The 19190-nt window shown below is 49.7% G+C and overlaps 1 protein-coding gene across 1 annotated transcript in view; it reads left to right on the forward strand.

The window, feature by feature from the left end:
* CACNA1A (calcium voltage-gated channel subunit alpha1 A) overlaps nt 1-19190 on the forward strand; it is a 252419-nt gene that overhangs the window by 42885 nt on the left and 190344 nt on the right. The gene's annotated exons all lie outside the window — the stretch shown is intronic.

The raw sequence follows: 19190 nt of genomic DNA on the forward strand, positions 1-19190 counted from the left end.
TAAGGCCAAATTAGAAAAGCCAAAGCGCAAAATGAGCTCAAACTAGAGACATAAAGGGCAACAAGAAAATATTCTACAAATATGTTAGAAGCAAGAGGAAGGCTAAGGACAGGGTAGGCCCACTGCTCAGTGAAGAGGGAAAAACAATGAGGCTACGTCTACACTGCAATGCTATTTTGGGATACTGGAGTATCCCAAAATAGCTATCCCATGTCTTAACAGCAAGCCCCTATTTCAGGCTTGCTATTCCGACGTCCCTGTAAACCTCATTCTACGAGGAGCAAGGGACATTTCAGAATAGCGGGTTATTTCGAAATTTATGAAATAAGCTATTTTGAAATAAGATTGAAATAAGATACGCAATTTGTATAACTTAAACTGTGTATCTTATTTCAAAGTACAGTGCAGTGTAGATGTAGCCTTAACAGAAAATATGGAAATGACAGAGGTGCTTAATTGCTTCTTTGTTTCAGTTTTTACCAGGAAGGTTGGTGGAAACTGGAAACCTAACAGAGAATGGGGCAGGTTCAGAAGCTAAAATAGGAAAAGAACAAGTTAAAAATTACTTAGATAAGTTAATTGTCTTCAAGTCACCAGGACCTGATGAATTGCATCCTAGAATACTAAAAGAGCAGACTGAGGAGATATCTCCGTCATTAGCTATTATCTTTGAAACGTCAAGGAAGATGGCAGAGATTCCAGAAGACTGGAAAAGACCAAAGACAGTGCCCAACTATAAAACGGGCAATAAGGATAACACAGAGCATTACAGACCAGTTAGCTTAATTTCTGTACCAGGAAAGGTAATGGAGCAAATAATTAAGGAATCAGTTTGTAAACATGCAGAAGACAAAAAGGTGTTAGGTAACAGCCAGCATGGATTTGTAAAGAACAAATCACATCGAACCAACCCGATAGCTTTTTGACAGGTTAACCAGTCTTGTGGAGAAGGGGGAAGATGTAGATATGGTGTATCTAAAATTTAGTAAGGCTTTTGATACAGTCTTGCATGGCCTTCTCAGTAACAAGCTAGGGAAATACAACCTAGGTGGAGCTATTATGAGGTGGGTACCAGGGTCACCAACCGGGTGCGGAGGGAGGAAAGGGGACGGCTGCTCCAGGGCCCCGCATTTTAAAAACACCTGAGGCTCCAGGTCATTGCAGCATAGCACCGGACCCCCGTGTGTCACAGTCCGGGTGACGCTGAAGGCTGGATGGGGATGCTAACCCCCAGCCTCACCCATTCCACCTGAACCCTTGGAACCAAGCTCCCCCCTTTGTGTAGGGCCCGGCGAAATCTGTTGCCAGCCCTGGCAGGTATATAACTGGTTGGATAACCATTCCCAGATATAAGTTTCAGAGGGGTAGCCATGTTAGTCTGAATCTGCAAGAACAACGAGAAGTCCTGTGGCACCTTATAGACTAAGGGTATGTCTACACTACCCCGCTAGTTCGAACTAGCGGGGTAATGTATGCATACCGCACTTGCTAATGAAGCCCGGGATTTGAATTTCCCGGGCTTCATTAGCATAAGCGGGGAGCCGCCATTTTTAAATCCCCGCTGCTTCGAACCCCGTGTAGCGCGGCTACACGGGGCTCGAACTAGGTAGTTCGGACTAGGGTCCTATTCCGAACTACCGGTACTCCTCGTGAAACGAGGTGTACCGGTAGTTCGGAATAGGCACCCTAGTCCGAACTACCTAGTTCGAGCCCCGTGTAGCCGCGCTACACGGGGTTCGAAGCAGCGGGGATTTAAAAATGGCGGCTCCCCGCTTATGCTAATGAAGCCCGGGAAATTCAAATCCCGGGCTTCATTAGCAAGTGCGGTATGCATACATTACCCTCCTAGTTCGAACTAGGAGGGTAGTGTAGACATACCCTAACAGATTTATTGGAGCATAAGCTTTCGTGGGCAAAGACCCACTTCGTCAGATGCATGTAGTGGAAACTCCAGAGGCAGGTATAAATATACAGGCATAAGAAAAGAGTTCCAGTCAAGAGTAAGGCTAGAGATAATGAGGTCAATTCAGCCAGGGAGGATGAGGCCCACTTCTAGCAGCTGATGCAGAGGTGTGAACACCCAGAGAGGAGAAACTGCTTTTGTAGTTAGCTAGCCATTCACAGTCTTTGTTTAATTTAAGGGATGTAAATTAGACATACCGAAATTGCTAATGAAGCGGGGATTTAAATATCCTGCGCTTCATTAGAATAAAAATGGCCGGCGCTTTTTGCCGATGCGGCACAAGGAAAGCCTTTTCTGACCGATCCTGTAAACCTCGTAGCACGAGGCATAAGGGATCGGTCAGAAAAGGCTTTCCTTGTCGACCGATCCCTGTCTAGACTGCCGCTTTTTGCCAGCAAAGTGCCTCATCGGCAAAAAGCGACGGCCATTTTTATTCTAATGAAGCATGGGATATTTAAATCCCCGCTTCATTAACAACTTCAGTATGTCTAATTTACATCCCTCTGGTGACAGAGGGATGTAGTCTAGACATACCCTTGATGTTCACACCTGCACATCAGCTGCTAGAAGTGGGCCTCATCCTCCCTGACTGAATTGACCTCGTTATCTCTAGCCTTACTCTTGATTGGAACTCTTTTCTTATGCCTGTATATTTATACCTGCCTCTGGAATTTCTACTACATGCATCTGATGAAGTGGGTCTTTGCCCATGAAAGCTTATGCTCCAATAAATCTGTTAGTCTGTAAGGTGTCACAGGACTTCTCGTTATTCCCAGCATGTAGTTATCAATGGTTCAGAGTCATGCTGGAAGAGCATAACAAGTGGGGTTCCACAGGCATCTGTTTTGGGACTGGTTCTGTTCAGTATCTTCATCAATGACTTAGATAAAGCCATAGAGAGAACAATTAAGTGCTTTGGAGGATAGGTATTGGATTATAATTCAAATGATCTGGATAAACTGGAGAAATGGTCTGAGATAAATAGGATGAAATTCAATAAGGACAAATGCAAAGTGCTCCACTTAGGAAGGAACAGTTAGTTGCACACATACAAAATGGGAAATGACTACCTAGTAAGGAGTACAACGCAAAGGGATCTAAGGGTTATAGTGGGCCAAAAGCTAAATGTGAGTCAATAGTGTGACACTGTTGCCAAAAAAAACCCCATGATTCTGGTATGTATTACCGGGAGTGTGGTGAGCAAGATATGAGGAGACATTCTTCCGCTCTACTCTGCGCTGATCAGGCCTCAACTGGAAAACTGTGTCCACTTCTGGGTGCCACATTTCAGGAATGATATACACAATTTGCAGAAAGTCCAGAGAAGAGCAACAAAAATTATGAAGGGTCTAGAAAACATGAGCTATGAGGGAAGACTGAAAGAATTGGGTTTATTTAGTTTGGAAAAGAGAAGACCGAGGGAGGACATAACAGCTTTCGAGTATCTGAAAGGGTGTTACAAGGAGCGAGAAAAATTATTTTCCTAAACCTCTGAAGATAGGACAAGAAGCAATGGGCTTAAACTGCAGCAAGGGAGGTTCAGGTTGGAGATTAGGAAAAACTTCCTGGTTGAGCGCTGGAATAAATTGCTTAGAGGAGTTGTGAAAAATCCATCTCTGGAGATTTTTAAGAGCAGGTTGGACAGATGCCTGTCAGGGGTGGCCTAGATCAGGGTTACTCAACACATGGCCCACGGGCCGCATGCAGCCCATGGCCCATTTGTTTGCGGCCCGTGGTGCAGTTTGGGTTCACGCGGGGCTCAACACACGGCCCATGTGTAGGATCCTTTGAACATGGCCTCCACTGGGAACATGTTCTTCAATGGCGAGGCAGCTCCCAGGCTGGGTGAGCATTGAAAGATGCAAGCGGACAGGCTGGCTGGAACAGGCGGGTACAGAGTGTTGGCATTTCTAGCCCCGAGGGAGGAGGTGCCAGGAGCACCAGGGCATTATATGAAAGAAGGTATTTGCATATATATTTGCATATATATTTGCATGTATATGCAACCACACTTAAGTTGTGGTCCCCTCGGCATGTGCTGTGAGTATCATTGTGGCCCCTGGGGCTTCCAAAGTTGAGCATCCCTGATCTAGATGGTGCTTGGTCCTGCTGTGAGGGCAGGGGACTGGACTTGATGACCTCTCCAAATTCCTTCCAGTTCTATGATTCTTTGATTCTTTTCCTGTGTTCTGAGGGGGTATTGCAGTGGTTCTCAGCCCGTGCTCCCTTGCCCCTTTGGGGTTACAGACTTTGTCTAAGATTTCCAATGGGGCCTGCACATTCATTTGAAATTTTTAGGGGGTTACAAATGAAAAAAATCTTGGGAACCACTGGCCTCAGGCTACTGTGTGATCTCATGTGATAGGGAAGGAGAAGACACCCAGTTAGCGGGCCCCATGGGCTGATCCAATGCAGTAGGAATGGAGGGGTGGGGATACTGGACTAGATAAGAACATCAGAATGGCCAGACCAAAGGCCCATCCAGCCCAGTGTCCTGTCTGCCCACAGTGGCCAATGCCAGGGGCCCCAGAGGGAGGGAACAGAACAGGGAATCATCAAGTGGTCCCTTGCCTGTCACCCATTTCCAGCCTCTGACAACAGAGGCCAGGGACACCCCTGTCCAGCCTGGCTAATAGCACTTGATGGACCTAACCTCCATGAATTTATCTAGTTCTTTTAAAAACTCTGTTAAAGTCCTGGCCTTCACAACATGCTCTGCCAAAGAATTCTTCTCCCCAATGCAACATGAGACCACTGCTTCTCATTCTGTCCTCTGCCACCACTGAGAACAGCTTCTCTCCATCCTCTATGGCACCCCCCTTCAGGGAGTTGCAGGCTGCAATCAAATCCCCCCTCACTCTGCTCTTCTGCAGGTTAAATAAGTCCAGTTCCCTCAGCCTCTCCCCGTAAGTCATGTGCCCCGGCCCCCTCATCTTTTCTGTCACCCTACACTGGACTCTCTCCAGTTTGTTCACATTCTTTCAGGGGGAGAGGGGACTGGTCACAATACTCCAGATGTGGCCTCACTAGTCCCGAATAGAGGGGAATAATTACTTGGCTTGATTTGCTGGCAATGCTCCTACTAATGCGCCCCAATATGGTGTTAGCCTTCTTGGCAACAAGGACACACTGCTGACTCATGTCCAGCTTCTCGTCCACTCAATCCCCAGGTCCTTTTCTGCAGAACTGCTGCTTAGCCAGTGGGTCCCCAGCCTGGAACAGTGCTTGGAATTCTCCCACTCCAAGTGCAGGACTCTGCCCTTGTCCTTGTTGACCCTCAGATTTCTGTTGGCCCAATTTTCCAATTTGTCTAGGTGACTCTGGACCCTATCTCCACCCTCCAGCATAGCTACCTCTCCCCCCAGTTTAATGTTTTCTGCGGGTGCAGTCCATCCCATCATCCAGATAATTAATGACGCTATTGAACAAAACCAGCCTAAGGACCACCCCCTGGAGCACTCCACCTAACACTGGCTGCCAACCAGACATCAAGCCGTTGATCAATACCCATTGAGCCCAATGATGTAGCCCGCTTTCGATCCGCCTTATAGTCCATTCCTTCAGTTCATGCTTCTTTCACTTGCTGGCAAGAATAAAAGGTCCCACTGGGCCAGGCCAGTCCATCAGGGATGGGGAGACACTGGGCTAGATGGTTCCATTGGTCTGATCCGGAGTTACAAATCCTCTTGTATGTTCACATCCTTTCCCTTTGATAAACTTAAAAAGCAACAAATAGTCTAACAGCACCTTAGAGACTAACAATACATGTGGATGGCATCATGAGCTTTCGTGGGCACAACCCACTTCTTCAGATGAATGGAGTATTAAAAATCCAGATCCAAGAATAGATAGGAGAAGGGGGAGGGGAGGAAGGAAGGGGAAAAAATAGTGAATTAGAGTGTTCAAGTTAGAAGAAGCTGATAAGAACAATTTGCACCTTCTCTAAGTGCCCATTGTTTAGTTGGTTAAGTCATTAGGCTGAGGAAGGTAGTGTGCTAGCCAGCCAATGTCTTTAGTCATGCTTGTAAATGAACTTAAGTTCCAGCCCTTCCTTTTCATGTCATTTAGCACCATGCTTTGGTGCTATCCCTAGGCCCTGTGTCAGCTGACATCTGGTGGCTGCTCAGCCCCCCCCCCCCCCAATTGTGAATTCATCCATTTCAGAGGAACTCTCCATTTGCGCTTAGGGCCGTTAAACCTGTTAACTGGTTAAACCATACCACTTAACTGGTTAACTGTTTTAACCTACATCCCACCCTGCCACAGCCGCTGCCCACTTCCTGACCCACTGACCCTTCTGTGGAATTAACAGTTAAGGGCCAATAAACCAATTAACCAGTAAGCGTACTGGTAAGCCTCATTCATACTGATATGCTTAACAGTTAACAGTTAACATCTCTATTTGCATTAATGGTTAAGACTGATTTGAGGTACCAGGCCCCTATCTTTTTCCTCCCTCTTGGTCGCTCAGGTTCACTTCTCTTGCTTTCCAACCTGTTTTTTTCCTTTGTGGTTTTAAGAAATCCCAGCTTGCTGCCTTGGAGGAGCTGCTCTATGCGCCAGAGGATCATGGTTTACTAGCGGCTGGGGGAGTCCCCCGGCGAGAGGGGCTGGGGTGAAGGGCATACCCTGATGCCAGGGACTATCAGGGAGAGTGAAAAACAGATGCTGCAGAAAGAGGAGGGAGCTGGAGCTGAGCTGAGCTGCCTGCACTGTGCTACACTCCATCTCACAATGAAACAGGTGTAGGCTTGTGCAGTGTGAGAGGGGACCCCGAGTGATGCTGTGGATCCAGAGTATGGTGCTCCCCTTTGCCTTCGGTCGCTCTCTGGTAGGAATGGTGTCCCTGGCTCAATGTGCACTCCAGCTTTGGAAGAGCATTGGGCTGCTAGAGGCACCCATGTTCAAATTAGCTGTCCCAACAAAGCATGTGGCCATTAAGGATCCTGGGGCACTTTTTGCAGGAGACCCTGTGTTACCGTGAGATGATTGGCCTAATTCCAAGCCAGATCATTCAGTTTGGCCTTCCTCAAATCTCCTTACAGTTTCAGTTGGATAGAGAATTCTCCTTCACTTCCTGTCCTAAGGCAGCCTTGTTCTGGGCTGTTAAGTGCAGTCCTACCCCAGAGGTGGCTACATTTCAGCAGGTGGGGGAGTAGTTTCTAAGTGCAGAGCTTGTACTCCTTGGTTGGAAAGCACAGGGGGAGCTGTTTACATGAATGACTCTCTAGCTCCGAGTCTTCAATGTGCCTGTCACGTGGTTGGGAGTTGCGGCCGCCTCGTCTGCCCCTGTCCCAACTATCTGCCCTTTGGTGTTTCCATTGCTGTTTATTTCTTGCTCAGGCATGATCCCCCTCAAGCCCACCAGGTGGCGCTGTTGGACTCCCAAAGGCTGCCCCAACTGGAAAGTGACCCCAGTGGTTGAGAATGAAGGGGAGGCAAATAAACTGCCCCATTTCAGTCACTTCCAAGGCAAATCATGCTCCTCCGTGGCTCCTCATGGCCTCTGGTGCTGGGGTGTGGGACTCCCGCATTCCAGCCGTGGCTATAGGATCGAGAGTGAACTCATCGTTAGCTGGGGGGGCTGGAAGTCACGATTCCTGGGTGCTCTCCCTCCGTTTGATGGCATAGTGGTGGGCAAATAGCTACAGGAGGTGACAGCATTTCGACTCTACTTGTCAGCTTTTACCACTGCCTTGCTGAGTAAGCCTGGGCAGGTCGCTGCTCTGTGCCTCAGTTTCCCCTCCATACAACGGGGATGATAGCAGCCTCCTGAGGCCTGCTCAGTTTGTTTAGTGCATTGAGGTCCTTTGGAAGAACATGCAAAATCGTGTTGCAGCTTTGACACAGAGCAGGGAAGCTCAGGACTGGTGGGTTTGACTGAGCTCTGCTTTGAATTTAGAGATCATTGGGCCCTGAATTTCTGGGACAGTGGGACTCCCTGGGAACCACAACTGGGAAAATGGCCTCCTGCCATCCCCACTGAGAGCCCAGCCTTCACTCTGAGCCCTGAGGCAAGCCCCAGTCCTGCCCTGTGCTGCCAGAAACCCTGGCAATGCTTCATACAACTCAGGAGTTATTCTGTCTTTTCTGTTTAATGTCCCTGTATTGCCGCAGAGAGGTGCCCCTTGTTATATGCAGCTGCATGAGTCACAGGAGGGTTATACTTTCCCCATCCTCACCTCTCCCAAAAGCAAGGGCTTAGCCACCTACCTCCTATGTCATGCAGGACTCTTCTGAGGAGGCACGGTTGTGCCCCCGGGGTTCCCTGCATCTGTTGGCCAAGAGGCCAGTGGCCAAGGAACAAGTGTGTGTGTGTGTGGGGGGGGGGTTCTGTGTATGGGTTTCCCTAGTGGATGGCAATGTGTGGGCAGGGAACCATGTGTCCTCCTCCTGCACCGCCTTGTAGCAGCAGAATCCGCAGTGTGCCCTCCAAAGCCTCCGCCCAGGCACGGGGAGCAGCTCACTTGCTCCTGCTCAGCTTTAATTATAGCAACACATTGGTCATTCAAAGAGGGAGATTTATTACTGTCACAGGGGCCTGATGAATAGACCTCCCGCCTCTCGTTTCCTAACGCTCCTTCTCTCTCCGGCCTTCTGCTTGTCTCCCCCTCACTGTTGTTCCATCTGTGTGAGCAGAATGTAATGAGAGCTGCGGGTTGGACTGTAAAGGGAAGCTCCCTCAGCTCAGCATTTATCGCCCACAGGTGCCCCCAGATAGGGCACTCCTTGCCAGCTTGCCCTGGGGTGATAAAGCTCTAATCCTTCTAAAAGCAGCCCCTCCCTCAGACCTGCCGGTTCCCTCCAGCAAGGCCAGCTAGCCTGCACTCATTCCAGCTGCCTGAGCTGAAACCCTGCAGGTCCTCTTCTGAGCAGCACATCCCACCTTCCCTGCACAACCAGCAGTCGCCAGGCCAAGGCACCAGGTGTTCTTGTCATTAGTCATTTGTATGAGGGCCTAGGAGTCCATCATGGACCAAGACCTCATTGTGCTGGGTGCTGCATCTATTGGGTGTATTACGGTAGTGCTTGGGCAAGAGCCCCACTGGGCCAGGCCCTGTACAAATGAAGAACAGATAGACACATGATTGTGCAAGGTGCCAGGTGAGAGAGATTCAGGCCCATGGCACTGGTGCCACTCACCCGAATGGGAGCGATGGCAACATACACAGTTTGCCTGGGAACCCTGGAAAGGAGCTTTGTTTAAGCTAGCGAGGGAGAAGAGAAACAAAGTGGTAAATAACCCAGTTCCTGCAATCCAGCTTCCTCTCCCTCTGCGGCCCCTCCCCAGCCGGCTAGTTCTGGCATAGCTAAGAAATGCTGTAGGATGCATCCCATATCCATTTGCTTGCTCCCCAGTGTATTTCATTTGGGGCCTTCTCAAAGTGGAGGAGGAAGGGGGCTAAACTGTCCCTTATGCCCTCCCTTCCTCTAGGGTGGCCCTGCTGTGAATCACAAAGTGGCTCCCCATCCCACATTCAGGGGGTACCAGGTGCTCTCGCATGCAAAGATCTCTAGTTGGGCCAAGTTATTTGCATTCACCAGCTGGGGGAAAAATACCCCCAAAGAGCCTAGACTCTGTGATTCTGAGCCCAGCTTTGCAGATGGTCTTTTCTGAATCCCAGATACTCATTCTGCCTAGTGCCTCTGTGGCTAGAGTTGGTTCCTGATTACCGGATAGGGTGGGGACTGCGAGATGGGCACAGGACCGAACGAGCAAGAGTCCTAATTCCCACTCCCATGCTCTGGCCATTAGATTTTCGCTGGCCTTATACTCTCCAAGATCTAAGAATTGAGCCTAGGGGACCTTACTCCCACTACCCTAGTCCAGCGGTTCCCAACAGGGGGGCTGACAATATTTTATTTGCATATTTGCATATTCATTATTTGCATAGTAAATATTGCAAATAAAATGTTGCAGGTCCGCCAAAAGTTTGTGAATGGGTTTGCCAATCCACTGTATAAAAAAGATTGGGAACTACTGTCCTAGTCTAACCACTAGACCTCGCTAATAATAATACCTTCCTGGGAGCTAGGGCTTTTCATCAGTGGCCTCAAAACAGCCCCATTTTCCAGATGAGGAAACTGAAGCACAGAGCAGCAACGTGACTTGCCTGAGGTTACCCAGCACAAGTCACAGAGCCGGGAACTGAACCCAGCCCAAGCCAGTGCTCTCTCCACTAGGCCACACTGCCTCATAGTCTCCTCCCAGAGTGGGGAACAGGGGTAGGCTAGACCATGCCCCTCTCCCTGTTGTGGATACTCCCAGGGGGCAGTTCTCCAAGAAAGCAGGTGGCCAAAGTGCAGCCTGACTTCCATGCTTGCCATCAGCTGGCTCTGCAGACAGGCAGACTCCAGAAGGAGACAAGGTCTCTCTGGAATCTGCTAGCCCTGAGCCCCAGCCAGGATGAGTCTGGAACTGTATCAGCGCCGGTAATAAGCAAAAACAAAACCTCCACTGGGCCTGCTACCCAGGGCTGGGCGGGGGGCTTTCCCTTGAGCCTCACTGTTGGAAGGGTGCAGTCGGCTGTGAGGCTGCTGCACCTTGCTGTTTCTACAGCCCTGGCTTGCTGTCCCTGGGGTGCCCATTCTCTTTCCTCTCAGGCACTTAACTGAAATGGGCCTTTTGCTCTGGAGCGCCTATTGTGGCCTGCTGCCGCCTGCTTCCCAGAGCGTGAAGGGGTTAATGGATTTCCCAGCAGGTCGCTCTGCTGCTGCTGGAGGAATGAAGCACTTAACAGACTCCTGGTCTCAGCACTTTCAAATTTCAGGGCGTTGGGAGGCAGCTGATCTGGGGGAGGGGGAAGGCAACGCTGGCAGCAGGCCCTTGGCTGAGGTGGGGGGAGCCGCCACAGAGGGGAAAATGAAGCAGAGGCTGTGCAGTTGCTCAGGTCCTGAAATAAAGCCTGGGGAAGAGCCACCTGGTTCTGGTCACCTGCTGCAGAGGAAGGGAGAACAGGGCCTTTGGATGCCTAGAGGCACTCAGGCAGTTAGACAGCCACAGCCGGTCGCAGCTAGCTAGCGTGGGGGGCTCTGAGGAAGGGGCTGTTTAACTGCAGTATAGATGTTTCAACTAGGGTGGGAGCCCAAGTTCTGGGAATATCCCCTCTGTTCCAGGATCTCAGAACCTGGATTGTAATCTGAGCCCAAATGACTGCACTGCAATTAACCAGCTCCGTAGCCTGAGCCCAGCCAGCCCGAACTGGCTAGCATGGGCCAGCGCTGGGTTTTTCATGGCCTTGTACACATTCCCTCAGAGGAACAGAGGCACTGACATCATTCCAAAATGAAGTGTGCGTCTACACAGCAAGCTGTTATTTCGAAACAATGGTGAGCTGGAAGACTTCTGATTCCGACTCCTGTAACCCTCATTTCAGGAGGAGTAAGGGAAGTTGGAGCAAGAGTGCTCTTCCTCCGACTTCCAGCTGTGTAGACAGAGCCAAAAGCTGACTTAAGCTACGCAATTGACATAGCTGAAATTATGTAGCTTAATTTGACTTTAGCCCTGCTGTGGAGACATACCCAGAGAAAGCACACATCAGGGGATACAGTAAGGAGCAAGGCAGCCTTGGCTCATGTGCCTCTAATATCTAATCCAGGTTAGTGGGAGAATTAGGAGAGAGCTTTCACAGCGTCCATCAGATTACATGAACAAACACACACATGCATTATCTTGATCTGGCCAGTATATGAGCACCCCTGTCTTCTGGATGGACTCAGGGCTGCTCAGATATGTGTCATAGACCCTGTATTGCTGACAGCTCATAGAGGTTATCCTTTTTAGCTCATGGCCTGTTCTTTAGGAGAGAAGGATCTGGATTCTACCCCTGAGAGCCAACTGTGAATGTCCTGTATATGCATGTACCCCCCTTTTCGCGGTTTCCTGTTTATTTCCTGGGAGGAGGGAGAGGTCAGGTTTTTGCTTTTCTCCAAAGCAGTTTGGCCATAGTGGCACCATGCAACTGCAAGAGGAAAAGACATGCTGTGGGACAGGAAGTGACTACTGACTAATCGATACAGTGACTTCCTGCTTGGAAGGAAGGTTGGAGGAAATGGATTTAATCAGAAATGTGCCACGACTTGTGACATGGACCAGAAGAGGAAAGCAGGTGAAGGTGGCATGAGAGAAGGCACCAACCTAGTGCCATGGGCCGTGTGCAGGGACAAAACCCTCTAGCCTGAGAAATGTTCCAACTGGACTCTATAGGCGCCTAAGTGAGATGTGATGGACCCTAAGTGCAGGCCTCAGCTTCATCAGACCTGCCTCCTATGCCCTCCCCGCCACTGTCTCACACCCCGTGGCGGCAGTCGGGTTGGATGTCATCGTGGAGAAGAGCCCCCAGCGTGGTGGTGTAAATAATCGACAAGACAAGCATGTCAGATCCCTCTCGTCACTCTGCGGCACAGTCTCTCCTCTCTCCCACTGTCATCTCTTGCTTGGCCAGAGTGACATGTCCGAGGTTTGGTACAGAGAGGAAAAGGGAGACCTGAAAATGCCACTTGTCTGGATTTGCCTCTGGAAGTTCTTCTCTTTCGCTTCCTCCTCGTCTTTCTCTCCTTCTTCCTTTCCTGCCTTGGGATTTCCATGCCTCTAATCCCACCGTCCACCCAACTGAGGCCTCCAGCAGGGACCAAAGGGTCTGGATTGTAAGGATTCATACACAGTGTGAACTGCCTGACACTGTGGCTAAGATGACAGTGGACAGCAGACCTCTCTACCCAAACAGATTACAGAATTGCAAGCAGTGCTGTCTAGTGGCCTGGGGGCTCTATTCCCAGTTCTTTCATTAACTCATTCTGGTCTTCAAGGAAGGCATTTCTCCTCTTGTGTCTTACCCCACTCACCCTCTCAAAACACTGGAAATTCATCACTCTTCACATCACTGGCTGTCATGCACTACTGTCCTGTGGACTCAGAAGTCCTCTGCTGCATGTCCTAGGCCTGTTACTGCAAAAAGAGAGATTCTCCTCTGGCTCAGATGGCAGGGGTCTGTGGTGTTAGGCCAGAAAATATGAACCCCCCTGCAGCTGTGAGCTTTTGAGAGGCCCGTGTGCACCATAGTGACACTTGTGGCATTTAGCTCATGCTGCTGTTGTCCTGGAGTGAGCAGAAATGTGTTGTGGGTTGGCCTCACCCACCACAAAATGCCTCTCGTTAACCAGGGTTAGTCTTTAGCCCAGGGTGATGTGAGAAGGGTGCCAAGGGCTGCTTTTGAGGACCCACAGTTTGGCCTGCAGGACACAATAGGACCCTAATGTTCCGGGGCTGCAGGCTTAATTTTCAGGGACACTGAGCGCCCCCAACGCTCACTGAAACCAATGGGAGCTGTGGAAACTCAACACCTCTGAAGATCAGGCCTGGAGGGGGGTACAAGGAAGAAGCAACTGTACAGGGTGAAGGGGCGGGTGACTCTGAGGGGGCAATGGGGATGGCTCCTCTTTGCCTCTCTCCTTCATGGTGGCAGTTCTGTTGCTGCTGTGGAGGGGTTTATGCCAGTTACATTCTCTCTGGTGTGAGGATAAGGACACAGATCAGAAAAGGAATTTAGCACACCCGGGGCTTGGAGGAGCGTGCTGGGGAGTGGGGAGGATATGCATCCTTCCCGGCCTCTCTCCTCTGCCACCGTGGCACTGCAGGGGAAGGGCTGCACGGGCAGGAGCAATGGCTGGCCCAGCTCTGATGCACCACAGACAGGCATGTGTCATGCATGCCGGTTCCACCCACCGCCTTGTCCACCTCCACTGCAGGGTCCCTGTGCTACCTGCCTACACACCTTGGCAGCAGAGGATGTGTGGAGTGCCTCCGCTCTCCTGCTGAGTGTGCCTGTGGCTTTAAAGGGACCCAGCAGTGCCAGCCTCTGCAGCCCGAATCTTCGGAGTATTCCCAAAGCAGGGCAATCGCCCTCTGCCCCACAGGGACCCCTTCTAGGGGAGATGGGAGCTCGGTCTCTGTGGCCCATTCAGTCCTCAGCCTCTTGCCTGGGGCTGCTGATTCTAGGAATACGCACACTTCTCTGCTCAGCCTGAGACCCCCCCATTTCACGTGCTCAGTGACGTGTGGTCACTACAGACCTACGAGGCTGAAAGGCTCTGTTGTTTGTTACTGAGCCTCGTTGAGCCCCCCAGGCAAGAGCTCGCGCTGCAGCTGGGACCTGCAGTCTGACGCTGGAGAGCAGGGCATCCATGGATGCAACAGAATCTGTGGAGAGCTGGGAACTTGGGGAAGCTGCTGGCCACAAAGTGGGTGTGACCATTAACCATTTCAGTGCTGCTCCGCCACGAAGACGGAAAGCATCTTCTCTTGCTGCTAAGGGCTGCGCTCATCCTGATGCTCCTTCGCCACCTAGCCTGTTTTATCAAGGTGCCAGAGCATCTTCCCTCACCAGTGCTCTGAGGATCTGGCTAAAGTTACACCCGGTTACCCCATGCTGGCACCTAGACACCACAGTGGTGGGTGCCCTAAGCATACATGCATGATGGCTCTGATGGCTAGGGACTGGGCATGTCAGTAGTCACCAATGTTCCCTCTAATCTTTTTCAGCCATGTGCAGAATAATTTGATGTGTACTAAGGCATGTGTGAATGTGCACCACCAGTAGAAACACAAAACATAGCTGTGGGCACTCTGCTAATCAGCACAAGCGCCCAGCTTACAGGAAACACTGACCAGGACTCCTGGCTCTGGGAGAGATTGAGAAGACAGAACAGAGGACTAGTTGGAACAAGGGCTCATGGGGCCTCTTCCCAGTGCCAGGAGGGAGTGTGGTGTTTGCGGTTACTGCTGGGAGCTGGAGCTCTCAAATTGCTGGACTCCCAGATTGGCCTTTTTGCTTTGCTGGTGCAGCCCTGGGCTCTCTCATCACCTTGGCACAAAGTACAGTCACTTCCGGACCCTGCTCTCCTCCAAGAAAACTGATGGGAGTTTTTGAGCACTGCTGGCAGCAGGGCTGCCACTCCATCCCTGCTGCACTCCTGAGTCACTTCCAAGCAAGACTTCATACTCTGACGGCAGCACTGCCCTGTGGCAGGTCATCCTCGCCTTTGTTATCGTTTCTCTCCCCTCTTCCATCCCATTGGCATTGGCACGCTCCCAGTGCCTGCATGCTGGGAGAGTTAGTGCCGTCTGCACATGCCCGTGCATGTATAATGAGCACGAGCAGGAGCACTGCTGTTTGCACAATCATCACCATTAGTGCCCTGCTTACTAGTACACATTGGCACAATCCTCATTGACATTGTTAGTATTGCTTGATTGCTATTGGCACAATCAGTACTGACTCCAGTACAATTGTATGGACTCTGCTGAAGCCGCTATTGATACATTTGCTGTCTGTGTTCCTCCCCTTCCCCTCTTCCTCCTGTGACCTGAAAGATCTCACTGGCTGCTGAGATGCAGCCACCTCTGGGTCTGTTTAGACTACATGCCTCTGTCGGCAGAGGCATGTAAAATAGGCTACCCGACATAGTCAATGCAGCGGGGATTTAAAATAGGCTACCCGACATAGTCAATGCAGCGGGGATTTAAAATAGGCTACCCGACATAGTCAATGCAGCGGGGATTTAAAATAGGCTACCCAACATAGTCAATGAAGTGGCGGACATTTTTATTTTAATGAAGCCAGGGATATTTAAATGCCTGTTTCATTGACTATGTGGGGTAGCCTATTTTACATGCCTCTGTTGACAGAGGCATGTAGTCTAGACATACCCTCTGTGATGGAACACAGCAGTTGTTTAATGGCACCAGAACTAGGTAGAGGTTCAGCACAGTCTGTGAAGATGAAGCCTGGACCAAGTTGAAATTTCAGAAGTGAAGAATTAGGGAGGTGGGTCTGATATGCAGAGACAGTATGGTCTCATTGTTAGCGCACATGGCTCGTACACACTAGCTCTGGCTGGATCCTGGCTCTGTCACTGATTTCCTCTGGAACTCCTGGCAAATCATTTCCTCTGTTCCTGGGCCTCAGTTTCCCCATCTGCAAACCAGGGATAGAAATGTGTATTTTCCTTCCCATCCTTTGTCAATGTAGATGTAAGCTACAGGGGGCAGGGACTATCACTTATAATATCTTTGTATAGCACCTAGCATAACAGGGACCTGATCTGACCACGAATATATTACAGAACTATTGCTATTTTATCCCATATATGACAATTCTACAGTATGGCTTTCTCACAGGCCCCAAAACCAGTGCACAAATTTATTATCAATATGTCATGATGAACAACTATCCATCCCGTATGGCTCTTTACTACTAATAATCTTTTAAGAAGTGCTTTGCAAGACTGTTTGTTTACACATCTTCCATCTCGGAATCTTTTATCTTCCAGAACAACATGCTGAAAGATTTAATAACAACCCGATTGGATTAGTGTGTATGATTTCCAGCGTATTACCATAGTTAAGTCCACACAGAAAAGGGCAAACCTCATGTGAAAGATCTAAGGGCTAAGAACATTTTATAAAAAGAAATTAGCGTATTGATTAATCAGCTCTCATTAGGTCTATAAATGGGAGACACAGCAATAAACAAACAGAATCAGACAAATCAATTACTAGAACAAGGATTATTACTTTCACAAAGACACTTTCTTGCTTTTACAAAATCTGGTGATGCAGCCCTGAACAAGAGGGGTTAATAGGATACGTAAAGGAGCATTGTAGCTTGGTGTGTCTATGCATTTGCCAGACTCAAACCCAGTTCAAGTCAAACTGGTTTGCATGCTGTCGGAGAAGGGTCATAAGGAGAAAGGGGCCACACATGTTAGCTAATGATTGGGGTTCTCTTCCCGACTCTGCCTAATGTGGTTGTGGGCATATTGCTGCATTTCTGGGCCTCAGTTGTCCATCTGTGAAAGGGGTGTTGTAAGGCTAACTGTGGGTAATAAGTACTGGAGAATGAGGAGAATTGCCACCTTATATCAGGTGAATGATCTACGTAGTCCAGGGTCTTGTGGTCAACACTAGAAGCTTCACAGACAGGTAATTAGGCCTCAGGTGTCTTCCCCACGAGTCATCCGGTTGACTTCATTGGAAGAACGAGGGCCTTATAGGTTTCTTCTTAACCTCCTTCCATTAGAGTTTGCCGTATGCCATGGAGCGTGGGGGTTTACCGCACAGACTGTTGTACAAAATGCTTGAATTATAAATTCTGAAATTGGATCAGAGCACAACATTAAGCTGGGGTTTAAAGGGACACGGCCAGGACAAATTTGATCCAAAATCTAGGTTTACTGTAAGAATGAAATAAGGCCTCTTAAAGCTACACAACAGTGGAAATGTGTCCATGAATGACAAGAACAAACTTCCAGCCCAATCCAATGGGAATGTGCATCCTCCTGCATTATGTGAACAAGTTGCCGCCGTGGGTCAGCGCATGAGAGAGGGAAGCGACTGGAAACAAAAAGTGAGCGTGATGCATCCCTTTCCCTGGCAGAGGCAAGCAGGCAAGTACATAAGCAGTACCCCTAGTGCAAAGTATTGAGTTCAAGCAGTCCTTTCGGTTTGAATAACCAATGGAAGAATGTCTCCTCCAGTGGATTGCAAACCCCCACGGGTCACCAGAGCCAATCTGGGGCCGGGAGGGGGTTGGAAATGTCCTTACAAACTAAAGGAAAGCAAATCTTGTACCCCACTTCCCACACACCCTTGCCGTTGGAGTATTCTCTGAGAACCACCCCACACACACATCGCATCGGCTTCCCAGTGAGATCACCACACATTTTGTACTTCAATGTTATATGGCAGGGGAGGGGGCTTGTGAACATTTTTTACTTTGATTCTAAGGTTGCTGTCCTGAAAAGATTGAGAAACGCTAATTTAATGGTGTATTTCCTATGTAGGCAAGAGTTTGGGTTTCAAAACGAGGATTGTTGTCCTTGTGAAAACATTGCGTGCTCCAGTCTGTGCGTTCCCCCCGAATATCAGTCAACTGCGTGGCACTATTGCGAAAAAAAGCAACATCATTCTGGGCTGCATGAACAGGAGTGTTGTGAGCAAGACACGAGGAGTCATTCTCCCGCTCTGCTCTGCACTGATTAGGCCTCAGCTGGAGTGTTGTGTCCAGTGCTGGGCACTGCATCTCAGCTGTGGAGAAATTGGAGAGGGTCCAGAGAAGAGCAGCAAAAATGAGTAAAGGGCTAGAAAACATCTTTCCCACCCTGCTCTACTGTCACGTTACTGGATCTTGAGGGGAGCAGCCAGATCACTGACGCACCCATAGGTGGGGGTGTTGGCCTCAAGAATGGTATAGAAGGGGGCCATGTGAGGTATTGAATAGAAGCTTACTGTCTGCTGATCCTATGTACGCTATTTATGTGAGTGTATAATGTCTGTGTGAGTAGGTAGGAATCTGTAATCTGTGTGGAAACTGAATATTTCTCTGAATGTGGTTGAGCATTGGGTAGAGTCTGACCTATGGACATGCTAATTAGTGAGGCCTTATGGGACAATGGCACTTGATGGGCCAAGGACACACCTAAAGCATGAGGGCGGAGGCCTAAGAGCTGCAGCAGAGAGAGGCTGACGGCCAGGTGACCGGCTGTGGCCAAGGAGAGGCCATGAAGGATGTATAAAGAGGCCATGTGGGGGACTCCATTTTGTTCTCAGCTCAGCACTTCATCCCAGAGGCAGCATTGCAGGGATCGAAGAGCCCGGAAGACCTGTGAACCCATCCTGATTCTAGGATGTGCAACAAGAACTTTTAAACCAGCAGCTGTGACATCTCTGCTAGAGCCTGCATCGAGAACTGGGAGATTCGGTACATGTAACGTGCTATTCCTTTAACAACCTTACTCTCATGCTTTTCTTTATTGTAATAATAAACCTTTAGTTGTTAGATGCTAAAGGATTGGCCCAGTGTGATTTGTGGGTAAGGTCCATAGGGTAAATTGACCAGGGATCTGTGGCTGGTTTCTTGGAACTGGACAGGACTTGTTCGGGGTAGGTGGGATTGGGTGCTAGGACCCCCCACCTGTGTATGAGGCCCGGGGCCATCTGAGGCACGGATATTGCTGGGGTGTCGGAGGGGTTTTGCTCGTGAGGCTTCAGGCAGGCAGCTGAAGCGCTCTGTGGGACTGGTTTGTGGCCTGTTCGGAGAGGTCACCAGTCTGGGGGCTGTAAGGAGCCCCGGATTTAAGCAATTCACCCTGAGCGGACACCCTCAGCTGTGCCCAGACTCGGCCCGGTCTGTCACAGTGGCGTAGTCGGCAGGATCCACAGATCTTG

This window comes from Pelodiscus sinensis, chromosome 31 (genome assembly GCF_052426305.1).
Source record: "Pelodiscus sinensis isolate ZL-2025 chromosome 31, ASM5242630v1, whole genome shotgun sequence".
Lineage (NCBI taxonomy): Eukaryota > Metazoa > Chordata > Testudines > Trionychidae > Pelodiscus > Pelodiscus sinensis.